At 40.4% G+C, this 12,777-nt stretch overlaps 1 long non-coding RNA gene across 1 annotated transcript; it reads left to right on the forward strand.

Annotated features, from left to right (window-relative positions):
- The first annotated feature begins 56 nt into the window (after positions 1–56).
- On the forward strand, positions 57–11,573 carry LOC113654964. Its single transcript, XR_007144161.1, has 4 exons — positions 57–601; positions 3,178–3,216; positions 9,933–10,009; positions 10,181–11,573. It is a non-coding gene; the product is annotated as an uncharacterized LOC113654964 (long non-coding RNA).
- The last annotated feature ends 1,204 nt before the right edge of the window (positions 11,574–12,777 follow it).

A 12,777-nucleotide genomic window follows, 5' to 3' on the forward strand; every position in this document is an offset into this window, starting at 1 on the left:
CTCTCTCTCTCTCTCTCTCTCTCTCTCACACACACACACACACACACACACACACACACACACACACACACACACACACACACACACACACACACGCACACGCCAGCGCGCGCGCACACACCGACGCACTCTGGCTCTTTCTCAGACGCGCTTGCTTTTACCGGATCCGTGCTCTGCAATGACTTCGAGCAAAAACACACCCGTGTGTGTGTGTGTGTGTGTGTGTGTGTGTGTGTGTGTGTGTGTGTGTGTGTGTGTGTGTGTGTGTGTGTGTGTGTGTGTGTGTGTGTGTGACTGAGGGCGCGGTGTGCGCGCAGTTTTAGCGCCTTCCCCAACGGGACCGTGCTCTGTATCTGTCTCTATTACCGCCGGGGTAGACACCGAGACAACAAGACTCGGGGGATCTCTGCCTGCATCTCAACTGCTGGCTTTTATGGCTGTATGTTCGCAAATCATCCTCCCGAAGTATCCATTAACTGCACGTTATAGCGTGTCCCTGCCCCAACACACCTGACTCAACTCTTCAGCTCATTAACAAGCGCTTGACGAGGGTAGAACGGATGCTGGCGCGTGGGAGTAGGGCTAGGAAGCGCGCATTAAGGTAATGAAAAGTTTTTTTGCACACAGGGACTTTTAGTGCTTTTTGAAAGAGTGATGCCTTTTAGGATCTTGCGTTTCATAACAATGGAAGTGAAAAGAGTAGAGTTTGAAAGGGAGAGGGAGGTATGTAAGCACAGGGTCAGGTCCAAAAGGAACATTTCTCAGGGATTTCGGCAGCAACGCCCGCTCCCCCCCCCCCCAAACATCACCACCACCACCTCCCCCTTACCCGACAGAACCGCAGACGGTCAGCCAAGCCAACACACTCACTCTCCCTCCCTTTCACTCTTCTTTCTGTCTTTCTCACACTCTCACGAACATATACTGCAATACAGTTCTTTAAGTGCTATGTGCAGGGGTATTTCATCCTCAGATAATAATGATAATGATGTGTGTGTGTGTGTGTGTGTGTGTGTGTGTGTGTGTGTGTGTGTGTGTGTGTGTGTGTGTGTGTGTGTGGTTATTAATAGCGGTCATTCAGAAAGATAATTTATGGCAGTGGTAGCATATTGCAGGTCGTCACACTAGTGTCTTCAGTGTACTTTGACACTCATATGTACTGTATCATTCTCCTTCTTGTGACCTGGCTGCTCCTTGCCTGACCTCTTGCACGTGCTTTTGGATGGAAAGCTGTTTGTCAGAAGAAGGTAAATGAGGCAAACAGGTCCAACATAAATTCATCTAACATGTGGGGACTAAAGCTTTGGAGTCCTTTCAGCCTCCATCAGGTGCAGGCTCCAGCTGTCCAGTGACCTTTGTTACAACTCAGTAGTCTTCACTAGGGGGCACCACATGGGAGGCATACATACTGAACAGGCATACATACTGAACAGGCATACATACAGAACAGGCATACATACAGAACCTGTTGCAAAAAACATACAAAACTGGGAATCCCTCAGTTTGAAAAATGCATTGCATCCCTGGATAAGCAAAGCATAATGTGTGAGTATTAGATATGCTATAACTGTGAATCCTGGTCATGGTTGGAGTAGATCCAGAGTCTATCCTGCAAACATGAAAATAAGGTGGAAATACATCTAGTCCACCAAAGGGCACCATGCGCGCGCGCACACACACACACACACACACACACACACACACACACACACACACACACACACACACACACACACACACACACACACACACACACACACAAACACACGTTATCAAGGTTATAAATCTGGGCCATACCATCATGGCCATACATTCCTTACAATTATAAAACATTAACTGCAGTAAGCCATTAGAAGATAAATTAAGACTTGTATTTGTTATAATTCTGTATTTATCATTAGAGACAAAAAGGGTTGACTGAAGTTCCCAACACTTTTCCTTACTGTAGTATAGTAACAACAAAAGAATTTCCATTTATACAAACTCTAAAAATTGAATCTAAGAACAATAAATATGGAGATTATTCCATAAGTTCACAAGTTCAAGCACATCAGCTGTCTTTTGTCTTTCTAGAAGAAATAGTCTGATTGGTTCATTTGACCCCATTCTGTTTGTCATTCATTTTTTTGCCGTTTTGCTCTGTCTCTTTAATTCCTCACGTCTTTTTTCTTTCCTTCTTTTGGCCTTTTCACGCTGCTTGTGGCCCGAGTATTGATTGCCCATGTCTTTGCTTTTGCAGCTTCGGGCTATTGATCTTTGGCTGAGACATTTACACACATTCTCTCTCTCTCTCTCTCTCTCTCTCTCTCTCTCTCTCTCTCTCTCTCTCTCTCTCTCTCTCTCTCTCTCTCTCTCTCTCTCTGTGCTTAAACTGACACACACACAATCATGACTGCAGCCAGTATTGTCTTTGTTTGAGATGGCTTGCTTTGCATTGGGCAGTGGTGCGAGAGGTGTCAGTTGTTGAGTCCTTCTTGGCTGTGCATCTGGCTCTCTCTCACTCTCACATGCTCCCTCTCTCTTTTGCTTTCTCCCTCTCTCTCCCCTGCTCTGGGTCCAGCTCTGCAGGCGCTTTCTGAAGCCTGTTCAATACAGCCATTCGGTACCGCAATTAACATCCATCACCCCACGTCAATACGGGTCCAGCCAAAGACCTAAGAGTTGCCTCTGTGGCTGCTGCAGCTGTGTGTATGTGTGTATAGTTGTATGCGTGGTCTATATGTTCCAAGGCCCCAAAGCTGTCTTACTCACACATTGGGCTGACCCACACACACACACACACACACACACACACACACACACACACACACACACACACACACACACACACACACACACACACACACACACACACACACACAAGCTAGCCCTGCTGTGTTTTAATGCTGGTATTTATGTCAGGTCTGCTGTAGGGCTTAGCTGAAGGTCACAGTGTTAACAGGACTTGATTCTGGCTGTGGCCCACCAGCTGCAGATGTTCTCTCTATTCCAAGGCACATGTGTGTGGCGTGTGCATGTGGTGTGTGCTATTCTACACTGCTACAATGCCATACTGTCACCACACAGTGAAAAATTATGGGCTTGTTTCCATGCTTCTATTTTCTATTGTCATGTAATTGCTCACATATGTCTCACACAAAACTGTGTTGTCTCATGATCTCATGTTGTTTCTGCCAGTTTAAGAAGACAGAGCAGACCTCCCCTTACGGAGTTCAGGTATGATATATGCTTTATTTTAAAAATCATTTACCATTCATATGCAGTGTTTTCTTTATCTTGGTCAGAGTCATAGTAGATCTTAGGCATATTGGGGTGAAAGTCAGTTTTTCATATAGTTTCTCAATGATTACATTTAGTTTTCAGGACATCCAACTTGTTTGATGGTTATAGAGTTTTATATTGTATTAAAATTCAACAAGCTTTAGAATACTTCTACTAGCAAAATGTACTAAATTTCTTCAGTATTAGGGAGCATTTGCAGTGCACTGAATGGTTCTAGCATAATCTAGTACACAATAAACCAGTTGTATAAATGTTGATGACTTCATAGTGTACCATAATGAATCATACACAAATTCCATCGTTAAGTTATTTGTTGTTAGTACCCTCATTAACAACTTTATTCCAATTAGTCTTGGTGATATCAAGGATGATCAAATTAATCCAGGCCTTGTTTTTGTGGTTTTAATGGTGTGTGTGTGTGTGTGTGTGTGTGTGTGTGTGTGTGTGTGTGTGTGTGTGTGTGTGTGTGTGTGTGTGTGTGTGTGTGTGTGTGTGTGTGTGTGTGTAGGCCGAGTTGGCTAGTGCAGTGGTGATTACGTTTCTGAGCTCTAGTCTTATGGTTCTTATTAGAGAGGCACTTGATAGAGCGTTTGTTGTAGAACAGCACGTCTTTTCATAAAGTCATTATCTGCAATGGAACCCCTTTTATCATCAAGTCTCTAAATTTAAACCAACGTGTAAATGTATGCAACACTTTATTAAGTGTCTTTGATGATGGGCTCTGGCAGAATATGTTTAACATGGCTCTTTGAAATGAGAACCTGTTAGACACTTGTAGCATGAGCATGGACAGATGTGTTATAAACAGGACAGGAACTAATTAGCGTGCAATTCTAACACCCATATGTGTGTATTACTGCCATGGAGAGATGAAGGAGGTATGAGCAAGAGAAAAAGATGGAAAGAGAAGGAATAAGAACTTAAATATTGTTTTTATTAGTAACGATGTTGGTGGTGGGGTGTCGGACCTCAAGCGCTGAGATTAATCCTGGGAAAGTGAGTGAGTGTTGCTTCATGTTTGGAATCCGTCACAGCTGTTTCATTGACTCAAGGGACGCAAAAGATGAGAAATAACTTTGCTTTTCTCATTTTGCGATGTGCGGTTCTTGTTAAAAGAAATAAAGAATTGTTAAAATGATAGCTTCAATAAGTACATTTGGAGAACGACCAGAGATATTCGACAGCTTGTATTCTGATGTGAATCCACTGGAGCTAAGCAGTACCATTTGGTGTTAGTCTTTCAATTAGTTCTTATTGAAGTGAACTCTCCACCTGGTTGCTATAATCACTAAGAATATCTAACTACACTGTGGTGGAGAACCATCTGTTCCTAAAAAGAAAGGCCAGAAGAAAGGTAATGCTTGGACTAAATATACTGAGGTCTCATGTGTACTGTAGTTAAAATGAAAGTCATTGGTAACAGTCCATCCTTGAGGCCTCAGAAGTGACAGTAAGGTATCCTTTCTGGTAGCGTATGTAACTCAGTTTGTCAGGCCATCTGCCAATCATTTCAGTTTAGAAACACCAACATGCTTGATGTGTTGGTTTGGTATTTGTTAGACAAACTGTGTGTCTTGACAAGTGGGAGTCAAAATCTGAGTTTTTTTTTCAGGATTTTAATCAAATCCATTCCTGTGCATTCTGGGACCAATTTTTTAACCAATCATTTGCCAAAATGATCTGCTACAGCACAGTGTTTAAATGAACTTCTTCCTAAGAATTTCAATGTATGCAAGTGGTAGTAAATTTATCCTTAACATTCCTTGGCACTCTGGCTTGATGTTCTAGTTCTCATGTTCTAATGTTTGCAGCTGGCTTCAGAACATTTGGAGGAAACACTGACAAACCAAATGAACTTGTCTAAATGAAGGAGAACTTTTTTCAACTTAGCCAGCAATTACTAACAGGTATGGCACTCCAGACAAAAGTTTTGGCTTTGTTGTAGAGGTTTGGGTCACTTTAAAAACGGCTAGAATGGGAAAAGGCCAGTTCATGTCCAGTGTCTAAAGAGCTATCGAAAGCTGGAAGAATGAATGTGTAATTGAGTAATTAACAGCAGGCATTGTTTTTGAACAGATATTTGGCTCAGAATAAAAGGATATTGGCAGAAATACCAAACTGAGATCATTGTATTGCGCTGCAGCAGCAAGCTATGGAATTTGTCCTTTGCAGCACCTGGGTAACGAAAAATAAAGCGAACGTGTTTTGCTCACTAACGCACGCTATGGTTGGAACAAGACAGAAGGCAGAGGGTCTATCCTTCACTCTAATTTCTTCAACCTCTCCCTACCTATCCTCTTCTACAGTCATATAAAAAGTTCCACTGAGCACCCAAAGGGTGGAACCCTTAAAAGTTTTATGTAGGGCCCTAAAAAACAGGGCTTCCTTTTCAGAAAATTCCAAGTAGACACTATTCCGAAAGCTAGAACCATTCAAGAAAACCTGATCAACCCATTTATATTATATTCATTCACATTAATATCTCATCCACTGAATTACTAGTTGGTCTAAGGGTGTTTTTTTTGTGGTTTCTATTTATCCTTTGTGTTTTGCATGTCTATGTGAAGGCAATAGGTGGTAGACTGGCATGGACTGGAAGGATTGTCGCTGTAAGATGTATGGTATGACTATGTATATTTAGAATATGAGGTCAGGGCCATGCGTCTTGCATTCCATGGGCTGAATCCCTCTTGATGAGGAAACCAGATGTGGTTTTTGTTGGATTCTGAGTCCTGGATGTCATTTTTTCATTCTTTTTTCTTTTCCTCCCCTTGTTCTTCATCCTTTTCATCCTACCCCTTTTTTTGACCAAATGTGAGTTAGACTCAAACACCCCTGCCTACCTGTTCTCTGTCCTTCCACTTTGTTTGTCTCCACATACTTATGTCTTTCTGCCTATCCATCTACCTTGCAGTGACTTTTTTTGGTCCTTTATGAGCTAGCCATCCCACTGAGTAGAGGAGGAACACTAATGTTTATAAAAGCCTTTAATGTGCTATGTAATTACTCTGGCAACACCTCCTCTTATTAATCACTCTAGTAAAGCACCTTACAATCACCCTGTCAGAGAAAGCAAAAGTTAGAATGAATCCAGCTCTCTCAATCAAACCCTCTGCTTCAGCAAATATTCTTTTTCTGACCTCCTTTTTTTTGCTTATCTATCCATTCTTCTTCATGGTCCTTCCCAGATTGCTTGCCCCCTCCAACGTTCTCTTCTTTGTTGTCTTCCTCTCTCAGCTTTGCCAACTTTGCAGGTGGTACTTAATGCTACAGTACATTTGTCTTTGAAAAAACAAAGGCATTCCTAGGGCTGGTTCAGAGAGGAGAGTCTGAGGAGAGAAGAGGATGAATGGAACTGTTGCTGAAGAAAAATGAAAGAGGGAGTGTGTTTAGGGGTGAGTAGGCAGGGCCATTGAAGAACTAAACATTGTGGGTGAGCATGGATGTGTGTGGATACATGCAAGAGTGGTCAAGCCTGACGGCTGCCTTTGTAGCTCTCACCCTCTTTGTTAAACTGGACTTCTAGTGAACAACCCAGTTCCGACACAGTTGCACAGCATTGTCTTTCCCTTCTTACCCTTTTCCACAATCTCATAAACCCCTTTTCACACTTCACGATCTACGACTCCCTAGCTATACAGAAGCATTCTTTAAACAGGATTCAGATTTAAGTTAAGCTCTTGATTATTTGAGCTCTCCTGTGTGAGAAGACTGTAGGCTGCTCTCTACATTAAGCTCACAGAAGTAGAAGTACCTCAATCCCTTTTTCAGCCTGTGGATTTAGGACTAATGCTTGGTGCACACTCCTCAATTTGTAGGGTAAACTGGAGCTAAATCTCTACAAGAGCACCTGCCCCTCCTCAAGCCTCCCTTCTTTCCTTCGTCTCGTTTGTATGGCAAATATTATAACAAATTAAGCAGCATAACAATGGGAGGGTGTTGAGCCTGACGTCAGTCTGCGTTTCATTAGCATGGCTCGCTAACGTGTACCATCTGGAGGGGCCATAAGTGAGCTTTGCCGCTGCCCAGCATGCTGTGCCCTCGTCTGGATTGCCCATCCTGCATGGCCCCCTACTTCTCTAGATCCCCAAAGTGGCCCCTTCATTATGTCATCTTTAATTTAAGCCCGTCACACATCACCTGACACCCACACTGCCAGATCCCAATCTTTTGTCCTTCAGCAGAGAGAGAAAGAGCAAAATAGAGAAAGAGAGTGAGAATGAAATAAAGGGAGGTGATTTTGACCTACAGATACTTATTCTATCTGTATTTTTCCATCTTTTTCTCATTCTGTCATGGTCTGTTTCTCTTACCATTTCCCTGCACCTGACAAATACTGTACCCAGGAGGAAAATAGCATGGAGAAACATAAGAGAAAACAAGCATCTGATGACACTTCTTCCATCACCCTCTCCTCTTCAGTGTCACTGTGTGCTCCTTTTTTGCAGACGCAACAAGCAGACATCACAGCTGGTTTTGAGTGGCCACAGAAATATAGAATGTGACAGAAATGTGGAAGCTGACAACCGACTGGAACAGGATTCAATTTTAGACAAATACCAACAAAATGGAACATGACCGAGTGCTAGAACAAAGAAAATATCAGAATTCTTTATAAATTCAGGTCTGTACTGAGATACAGCATGTGAAAGTAATCATAAAAGATACATTGTCATTGAACATCTCGGTTTTTAACACAGTACCTAGAGGTTTATTACAGTGCCAGAGACTAAACAAAAAGCCAATACACCAAAATAAGTCTAGAATTAAATGGACTTATTAAATGGCCTGACTGAGTGGTCCTACACAAATTCTTTATTAACTGCAAACCAAACAGTCAACCCCTTAAACCAATGATTACAGCTTTATACCTTGTGTGTCAGTTCTTACATCTTGCCAGTTCTCACCCACTAGCTAGTTCCCCCTTAACATAACAGGTCACAGCCAGGTAGAGTAAATGTGAGCACATAATTTCTCTGTGACATGTGAAGCCAGCCATAGCACCTTTTGAAACTGATCACAGGACATCGGAACACATTTGAAGGAAAGTGATAACTACCCAACTCCAAGTAGAGTGCTAGAGTGCTGATGCCATCCCTCTCAACTTAATAGAATGACTGTTTTAATTTCTTGGACTTTTGACCAAGGGCAAATTATTCAAACTATTAAAAGTGTTCATTCCAGTATTTCTGCACATGCAATATAGAAAATACAGCATGTCACTCATTGTCACTGCTTTTGTGTATTGTCTTTTGTGTATTGTCTTTTGTGTAATGTCTTTTTGTCTTTTTTTTTTCTTGCACTGTTTGCACCAGGTTGCACAGATGCACTTTATGTAGCTCAGACTAACTTACTTAAGTCTTTAGCTCTGTGTTGTTCTATGTAGCTCTGTCTTTGTTTTATGTAGCACCATAGTCCTGGAGAAACATTGTCTCATTTCACTCTGTACTATATACAGATATATATGGTTGAAATGGCAATAAAAGCTTCTTGACTTGACTTAACTTGCATAGGGCAGCAGAAAGACTATTTAGCAGTGAGGGGGTATTTATATTTGGGATTGGGAAATATAGAAGTGCAGGTGTTGGTTTAGTGCATTTAGCAGTGAAGAGGTATATATTTTTGATTTTGGAACAATTAGCAGTGGGGGGTTAACAGATGCTTTATCACTCCAGAACAGTGAGACATCAGCAGCAGCCACTGCAGTGCCAGCCTCCATGAATCACATCACGCTAAGATGGGACAAGAGAATGATGCAGAAGCCCTAGTCCTCACCCTCTCTGGTTGATTAGTTTACATATGACAGGAGAAAACTAGCTAATGGCTGGGAATTGGTGATGACTAAAATTGGGAAAAAATAGTGTAAGAATGAATCGAAATCTTTCCTCTGAGTCATAAAACACTTTGATTCATTATTTTTCCGCTACCAGTACCAACAAAACACATTTCAAACAGTGTCTCTGATGGCTGTATTGTAACCTACTTTGACTCTCAGTACAATAAAATGCATAAAAAAAATATATTATTATAATAAAATAAAATAAAAATTAAAGGGTCCACACTTACAAACTGACTTTTACTAGTTAGACGAATGTCTATAGTTTCCCCAGAAAAAAACGTTTAAAGACAGTGGTGCTCTTATTTCCACAAGGAAGAAAAGTCTATTAATTATTATAATTAACTATTATAACTTCCTAATTGGAATGCCCAATTACACAGTTTCCAGTTAGGTTTAGATTGTTTCCATTAAAATAAAAAGTCAAACATCTAAATTCACTCAGACAGACAGACAGATAGACAGATAGATAGATAGATAGATAGATAGATAGATAGATAGATAGATAGATAGATAGATAGATAGATAGATAGATAGATAGATAGATAGATAGATAGATAGATAGATAGATAGATAGATAGATATGACTTGAGGGCAATAAGCAAAAGCTTTTGTCTGGCTACGTAGAAGGAAACAAAGTGTTCTCTATATCTAGCTTATGTACTTTGATCTTCTTCTCCTGAAGCCATTCCATGACTTGGATTTATCTTTTGGGTTTTTATGGTGTTGGAAGCTGTCTAACAGTAGTCTGCAGATTTTTTGCCAAAATAGATTGGTATTGTGAGTTATTCATTATTCCCTTTATTTTGTCCAGAGCCCAGTCCCAGCTGAATAGAAACAGTTGCATGCCATGAAGCTGCTACCACCAAGCATCATTGAGCCCAGTCCCAGGTGAAGAGAAACGGTTGCATGCCATGATGCTGCAATCACCAAGCATCATTGTGGATATGGTGTTCTTTGTATGATAGGTCTTGTTTTTACACCAAAAATTCTATGATCAGATGCTGTTTATGCCACTGAATCATGAATGTGCTAAAAGTACAGTTCAATTCAATTTATCAGGTTTGCTGCTGACGCTACAGTTGTGGGCCTCATCAGCATTAATGCTTGGTCAGCACACAGGGGAAGGAGAACCATCAATGATACAACTCTTGACAGTGTGAAAAAGTTTCTCGGTGTGTGCCTGACAGAGGATCTTACCTAGACTCTCAACACCACCTGCCAAAAACTCTCAGCAGCACCTCAACTTCCTGTGAAGTCCGAAGAGAGCCAAAATTTCTCTCCTATTTTCACTGCCTTCTACAGTTGAAAGCATCCTGAAGAGCCGTCTCACTATGTAACGCCAATACCACCATGAATGTCACTTATAACAACCAGTGCATCCTCAAAGCCACCAGCATGGTGACCAACCTCACTTTCCCATTCCTTGGACTCTTCACCCTCCTGCCATTTGTCAGAAGGTACAGTAGCATCTGTGCCTCTGACAGAAGACTAAAACACAGTTTTATCCCAGAGGCAAACACTTTACTCAACACCCTGCATTCTATGTTCTATATTGTTCTATGTAATTATGGTTCTGTTTTTTTTTTTTCCAGCATTCACCTCACTGTTATATTTGCACTTTATGTAGCCTTGCATATTGTTATATATTGCAGAATGGTCCTGAAGAAACAACATTTCATTCAAATGTCTACAAGCTGTATAATAGAATGACAGTTAAAAAAAAACAAACACACACTTAATTTGACTTGATTAAACCAATTTAACATATTGCCACATAGTTTGGGGTATTTTTTGGGATGTTTGATTTTTTTTGGCTATGAGAAAGGGGTTTTATTTGGAGGTCTATTTGGAGTCTCCCTGATAAGTTTTCTTGTCCTTTCATCACTTTTTTAGGATGTCCTGTTCTTGGTACTGCCTCTGTTGTGCCCCATTGTCTCCACTTGTTGATGTTGGCCTTCGTTTTGTTCCATGGTACATCTAATGTTTTGGAAATTCTTTTGTATCCGTCTCCTGATTGATACCCTTCAACAATGAGATTCTGTAAATGCTTTATAAGCAATTTGCAAGTGAAGGCTTCAGCAGTCAAATTAAATCAAGATGTCAAGAAAATCTTAGAGAAATTACTGATTTTTATTTGTGGTTAATCAGAATCACTTTATTGATGACAGGTGTATGATAACCTATTATAAAAAATAATTTTGTTGGCTGCTGTCTCACATTTACAGTGGAAATCAATCAGACATGATTTAACTTGGTTTCAATTGGCTTCACAAACACATTATTGTACTGTAATAGACATGTGACTTAAAATTAATACTATCAATGTATTTTATTTACAGATGTTACAAATCCTTTTAGTATCCTGTTAGGATCTCAGTTAGTACTTTTATTTATTTAACTGACATTTCAGGCAATTCTGCATATTTTGTTTTGTAATTATGTATGTGTGCATGTGTGAGTGTGTGTATGTGTATGTGTGTGTTGTGAATTTTAGTTTATCACTTATCATTATTTTATGTCTGGCAAAACATTCACACATTAGGGCTTCTAGGATTTGTTAGAGATGGATAGACTAGATAAGAAATTATTATTTGTAGGAATTCTTGAACTCTTGAAAAATAAGTATGAATTTACACAAGTGTGATGTTGGATTTTGTTTGTGTTGTGTGAATTGTTATGAATTTGAGGTGTTAGGGAATGTTTGACATTTGTTTGACAAGAGTTCTGAAAGGGTTCGGGAACAATGAGCTGGAATGAATTCACTCTCATATTTGAACACGGTGTTGAATTTGTTTTGTTCACAGTGACCTAACCATGTCCACTACTGAGCTAACCACAGCTAGCCAATCACAAACAATATATCAGTCCAAAATCAGTAGAGTCTGGAGTCCAAACTTCACAAAGCCTTTTGTCCTTCCTTTAAAAAGCCCCTCTAACACCAAAAGCAATCCAGTAGTTGAGCGTAATATGTATCGGCATGTATTTTTGTCATCGTATGCAGTAATCAGTAGCAGTGTGTGTTTAATCCTTTACCAGTATTTCTTGGCCTTCTCTGAAGTTGCCTGTTTTTTTTTTAAAGATGTTTGTCATTTATGACCATAATTTTCCTGCTCGGATGACTGAAATGGTGTGAAAATCCATTCACACCCAACACCCAACACACTCACACGCAAACACACACACACACACACACACACACACACACACACACACACACACACACACAAACACACACACACACACGCAAACACACTTTGTCAGTGGTGTTAGTTTTGAGCGTACTCCATGATTTTTGAATGTGTTGGTTTGGCTGTAGCATTGCTGCTAGTCAATGGTTTAAGCACATCACTGTTTATGAGAATAACTCCTGCCTGATGAAAACACTTGCTTTTTTTGCTACTGCATCAGCAGTCTCAACTGAAACATGTCCAGAGTAGCGGTGATGACGAATGTTGTTAATGCGTCGTTGGAGTGTGACATTTTTATTAGGCATATTTGCGGCTAAACATAAACACAAATTTATTGGAAAGTTCACAGATAATCATTAGGCTAGCTAAAACATTTACACAATACACATACACACATGTTTTTAGACATTCATGTAAATATAATAACTCTGCTATATAACTGCGTGCAAAAATCTTTATACAAGAACA

Source organism: Tachysurus fulvidraco, chromosome 10 (assembly GCF_022655615.1).
Source record: "Tachysurus fulvidraco isolate hzauxx_2018 chromosome 10, HZAU_PFXX_2.0, whole genome shotgun sequence".
Lineage (NCBI taxonomy): Eukaryota > Metazoa > Chordata > Actinopteri > Siluriformes > Bagridae > Tachysurus > Tachysurus fulvidraco.